Raw genomic sequence first — 6,000 nt, 5'->3', positions numbered from 1 at the left:
TGAGGCTCAGAGGGGTGAAGCGATTTTCCCAAAATCATACAACAATGATTTTGGCACAGGAACCCAGAATACCTGACTCCAGGAACAATGCTCATTTCCTTCATGACTCTACCTGGTAATATAAGTGCATTAATTTTGAATAAAAGTTTTTATTTTTGTATTCTCTGGTTTTATGGAATGTATTTCTGCCATGTGGCAGAATTTCTGCTTTGTCCTGATTTCACCTTTATAGAAATGTAGTTATTTATCATAATATTTTGGGCACAACCATCAGCAGTTAGATTTCCTGTTTGGAACAAACACTGGGGAAAGTTTTTTTTTTTCCTAATGGTGTTGCTATGTCAAGGCTGAAACAATTCCAGAGCCTTCTGTGAAATCTCACTTGGAAGCTAAATTCTCTAAACTGTCACATTCCATCACTTTTCTCAGCTCTGTGAATTTTGCAACTGCCTTCAGTCAAAAGCAATAGAGTTCTGACCTATACTTCCAATAACTGGCTGCAAAAGAGGCCAAGATTCTTCTGGCTGCCTTGGGTCAGGACCCTGTGTGTCTTGACCTGAATTTTTAATGTTTTAACTCATCTTGTTCTTCTGACTTCTTTTGGCCACCAGTCTTTATATGTGTGAGAAACACTCAAGGAAACTTTGTTTCTGAAAGCTCATCCTACTAATAAACTGAGGATGTTTTTGGTACAGGCCTGTCTTTGGTGAAAAGGATAAGAATTAGGAAACTTACTACGTTCAAGACAGAGAAGCAGCACATTGCAACGGAGAGAGAACTGGCCTCAGAATCAGGATGACTTAGGTTCATGTCTCCCCTCTGGTAAGTACTGGCTCTCTGACCATGGCAAAGCCCATATAAGTCTCTGAGTGTGAGTTTCTTCATCACTAAGTGATAATAATATCTAATTCATGGAGTTGTTGTGATGATCAGATGGGATAATACATGGAAAGTGCTTTCACATATCTTCTTATCAGCAAAAGTTGTTGAGTTGTTTCAGTCGTGTCTGATTCTCCATGACTCCATTTGGAGTTTTATTGGCAGAGATACTGTAGTGGTTTGTAATTTCCTTCTCCAGCTACATCCAGTACAGATTAGGAAACTGAGGCAAACAGGGTTAAGTGACTTGCTTAGAGGGACACAGCTAGTAAATGTATGAGGTCAGATTTGAACTCATGAAGATGAGTCTTCCTGATTCCAAGCCCCCTCTATCCACTGAACCACTTGATTGACCTTTTATAAACCTTAAAGCAATATAAATGCTAATTATTATTATTCCTTCCTATGAGATTGGATTATTAGTTCTATTTTTATACATTGTGGAAACTGAGAAGTTTTTAGAGAAATTAAATGTCTTGACTAGAGCCTATAACAAGCAGGTATCTCAGGATGGATTTGAAATCAAGGCTTCCTGCCTCCAACTTGAACACTCTAGTCCATCCTACTGTGCTGCTTCTCAAAACCACACTCAACATAGGACCCTCAAAGAGATTATATTCTATTAGAAAATAAGTAGAAGAAGGTATATACAGGAAAGAATAATACTTATTCATAGAAACTGAAGTGGACGATTAGGAAATGCAAGAAAAATGAGGCTCTAGGAAAATTTGAGATCATAAGAATAGGAGGTAGGAGTGGAGTGAGGTAAAGACACCCTAGGTCTCAGCTCCAGACAAAATTCTGAAATAGATTGTTGCTGTCCTGTTGAGTTTGTCCAGAGTTTTGCCTCATTGTGCTCCAGCGACCACACAGAGCAAGCCCCAGAATTGGAGGAGTAAGTAGCGATGAATGCTGTGGTCAAAGTTATCCTCTAATAGAGGCTCCTCTGAATGATGTCAACTGAGTCTAGTATCTATTTCTCTTCTCCAGAGAGAGGTACACAGCCATGGTCATTGGAGTGACATAGATTATGTGCTTTTATTCTTTTAACCCCCTGGCCCTTTTATACTCTGTTTTGATCTCTTTGTAAGCCTTTTTCTCCTTTCCCACAAGCCTGACCTCAGACATCAAGTCCTGGGCCTGTGGAATACTGCACTGACCAGTCCTGTATGGTGGATTCAGAGTTAGAGGTTCTGGGTTCAATTCTGTCACTACATCTTTCTGGGACTCAATTTCTTCATCTGTAATATAAGAGGAGTTGGGCTAGATAACTTCTAAGTTTGATTACACTCCAAATCTATTACCCTCTGCTAGAATTCTATGGTCTTTGGCCTGGTATGTCCCTCCCCATTGCCTACTTTACAGTTCACTGGCACTCAGGAAGACCAAATAGGGCAGAGCATGGCCCCATTCTCCCAAGAGCAATGAGTCATATTTTCCAAAAGGTAAATTCAGAAAAAAACTTCACAACAATTAGTGTTATCCTAAAGTGGAATGTGCTGCCTTAGGAAATAATAGCTCCACATCATTCTAAACCTTTAAGCAAAGAATGGATGACCACTTGTTGGGCATACTGCTGAAAGAATTCTTTCCCCCCTCCCATTTATATATTGAAGAGTATGAAGGATTCTTAACCTTTTTAAAATTTTGTGTCATGGAAGTTTTGGTGGTCTGGTGAAGCCTATGGACCTTTTCTCAAAAAAAAATGCTTTCAAATAATTGAAGGAAATGTTAAATTTCAGCTATAGTGAAAATAAGGGTGTACTTGTTTTCTCATCCAAATTGGTGGACCTACTGAAATCTCTCCCAGGATCCCTTGAACTAGATGATCACTGAGACCCTTTTCAACTTTGAGTGGTGGCAGTATCAGAGGAGAGAAGGGGGAAGTAGTCAGCATTTCAAAAGTGAAATCTATAGGCCTTGGCAACAGCTTGGATATTGAGGGTGAGAGATAGTGCAGCATTCTCTACAGTAACCAGGAAGGTAGTAATGGGGTGGGTTTCAGGGGAAAAGTAATAAGTTTTGTTTTAAACACATTAAATAACACACGTATTATTACAAAGGAAACTAATTATATTGATATATAGTCTATAGACAGGAAGATGGGATAGCTTAGTGGATAGAGCACTGGACTTAGAATCAGAAAGATTCATCTTCATGAATTCAAATCCAGCCTCAGACACTTACAAGCCATGTGACCCTGGGCAAGTCACTTAATATTTACCTAAGTTCCTCATTCGTAAAATAAGCTGCAGAAGGAAATAGCAAAACACTGCAGTATCTTCGCCAAGAAAACCCCAAATAAAGTCGCAAAGAATTTGACATGACTGAAACAACTCAACAACAAGAAGACAGGAAAGACAACTGAAAAGACTCAACAAAAACAACAAGATTTAGAGAGATTATGGGTCTCAGAAGCTCCTGAGTTCAACCCCACAAGCACCACTAGAATTAAAAGAGATGGGAAAGACTTCCTGTAGAGTATATAATTTTAGTTGGGACTTGAAGGAAGCCAGAGAAGCCAATAGGTGGAGATGAGGAGGGAGAGCATTTCAGGAGTGTGGGATAGCCAAAGAAAATTCCTCAAGCCAAGAGATGGAGCATCTTGTTCATTGAACAACATGGAGGTCAGTGCCACTGGATTGAACAGTATGTCTTGAGTAATGTGTAAGAAAACTGGAAAAGAAGGGCTAGATTATAAAGGACTTTGAATGCTAAACAGAGGATTTTGCGTTTGATCCTGATTATATACATTTCTATTGGTGGCAAAGTTATAAATATTGCAAGGGGGTGTCTTTGTGTGGATCAAAGTGAAGTGAAATAAACATCTCTAGCCTCTTCTCCCCCTCTACCCCCTACTCTTCTCCAAGGAAAACTTTAATTCCTACCCAGAGGAGGAGCAAGAGGTTGGAGCCCATGCTTGGTCACTCTGCTCTCCTCAGAGAGACAGGGTACAGGCTAGAGTCTATTTGTTCCTTAAATGCTATTAGTTTAGGGGATGTGGTTTTCAGGTTCAAGATAATTTCTGATCCCTATTTGATTAATGGAGGGAAAAGGGGGCCACATGCTTTATATCTAAGGCTCGACTCCTTTCACACCAAATTCCAATTCCACAATGAACGTATGTAGCAATTATCAGAGAAACCCATTTATCCAATTCAATCACAAAATAGAAATCAGAAAAACTATACATAGAAGAACATATACATATACACACACATACATACATACATACATATACATACATACATACATATGCATACATACATACAGCAATCTATATATCTATATCTATATCTATATCTATATCTATATCTATATCTATATCTATATCTATATCTATATCTATATCTATATCTATATCTATATCTATCTCTCTATCTCTCTATCTATCTATATCAATAGAGTCAAGGATTCCTCCCACTGAGATTGAAATAACTCAGCTCAAACAAGAGAGAGTCCCAGAGCTCACCCAAGGAGAAATGCCCTGGTGTTTCTCATGCAACAAATTGGGTTGTATCAATAGGCTTTGGGACTCATATTACAAATGTTTGACTGATTAAAGCAATTTCATAGCAGCAATGAGCATGAACAATATTTCAAGATATGTGGAACAAATGCAATGTGATATGAAAATATCTCTAATTTCTATTGGTAACAAAGTCACAAATACTGCTAATACTAATGTGGGTTTTTGTTTACATTTAAAATGGAAGGAAATGGTAAATTTCAGTTATAGATTAGTGAAATCAAATTCAAGTTCATAGACTTCATGAAATCCATTTCCAGACCCAAGTTGAGAATCCCTGACTTAAAGCATTGGAATGTTTATCACCTATGATATTTTAATAAATATTAAAATCTCAAGTGTATAAAATGCTGGTAGTGGAGTTTTGATGTCATTAGGGCCTCTCCAGATCTCCTACACAGTTTATAGTTAAGAGATGGGTGGTAGAAGGGCCTATCTTCTTCTATCTCCTGCCAGTATAGCTGTTCTGATGGGGGAGAGCTGTAGGACACAATCTGTCCTCCACCTAGTTCCTGCCAGTATGGGAAAGTTCCTCAAAGAGTCATGGGACTGAGGGGAGGGCTTCTTAACATAGAGATATAGAAGGATCCTCTTGATCCAGAATGAGGTTTCAAAAAGAGTTGTATGACCTAGATCTTCCTTAATGCTAGTGCCTTCCCTCTGTTGATTATCTCCAATTTACATTGTCTTGGTTGCACATAGTTGTTTGCATATTTTTCTCCCCAATTAGACTATGAGCTCCTTGAGAGTAGGAACTATGTTTTACCTTTCTTTATAACCCCAAAGCTTAACGTAGTGTTTGTTATATAGTAGGCACTAAAATGCTTATTAACTGACCGACCTGCTGATAGCAGAGGTAGCTTTCCTCTACTTAATAGGGTCATATTTCGCCTGGCAGAGTTCCTCCTTCCTTTCTAAAAAATAACAGAAATTTTATAATTTATTAAGGTGTGAATGACTACAGGTAGCTGAAATTGATATACCTCCTAGTGGGATTTGCATTCTAAGAGCAGGCAAACCTTAAACAAAAGGGTTAAAATTCTCATGCTTCTGATTCCAGTCCTCAGTCAGGGAGTGAGGGAAGAATCTCCTCGTGGAATAAAGCCAGATCTTGTTTATAGGTTTAAAAAGCTTAAGCTTGATTCTTCTCTCCTGGCTTTTCAGAGTTTGTGCCTTCATGAACCACAGTGCCCATGAGAATCATGAAACTCAACATTCTGACAGTAGTGTCACTCCAAGGAAGATTTCCCTCTGTAATCTTACAGCCACCCAGCAAAGACTGAGTTAAAATGTGTTAAATCTGGGGAAAACGAAACAGAAACCAAAACCTCACAGTCACCTGGTCTAGCCATTTATCTTATAGAAAAGACCTAAGACAAAAAGAAGTGAGATGAGTGGTCTACAGTTACGAAAAAATTTGTCACAGATCTGGGATAGAAATTTAGTGCCCAGACTATCAGTTAGTTCACTGTGCCACAGCTGCCCTGTTACTGTTGGATGAGTTTTCCACACAATCAGTTATTCTATTGGCCACTGGTGTGGATCTTAGTTATATAACTCTCCTGGGGCAAAAGCTTCTACATGGTCTGGTA

The 6,000-nt window shown here is 38.7% G+C and overlaps 1 long non-coding RNA gene across 1 annotated transcript in view; it reads left to right on the top strand.

The window, feature by feature from the left end:
• Positions 1-448: 448 nt before the first annotated feature.
• Positions 449-6,000, top strand: part of LOC144457035 (uncharacterized) — a 50,161-nt gene continuing 44,609 nt past the window's right edge. Inside the window, exon 1 of the long non-coding RNA XR_013486339.1 lies at positions 449-822. This is a non-coding gene — a long non-coding RNA (uncharacterized LOC144457035). The remainder of the gene's footprint in view (positions 823-6,000) is intronic.

The sequence above is a fragment of the Phascolarctos cinereus genome, unplaced genomic scaffold (assembly GCF_003287225.1).
Source record: "Phascolarctos cinereus isolate Bilbo 61053 unplaced genomic scaffold, phaCin_HiC Scaffold_4;HRSCAF=312, whole genome shotgun sequence".
Taxonomy (NCBI): domain Eukaryota; kingdom Metazoa; phylum Chordata; class Mammalia; order Diprotodontia; family Phascolarctidae; genus Phascolarctos; species Phascolarctos cinereus.
This window is presented reverse-complemented; position numbering and strand designations above follow the sequence as displayed.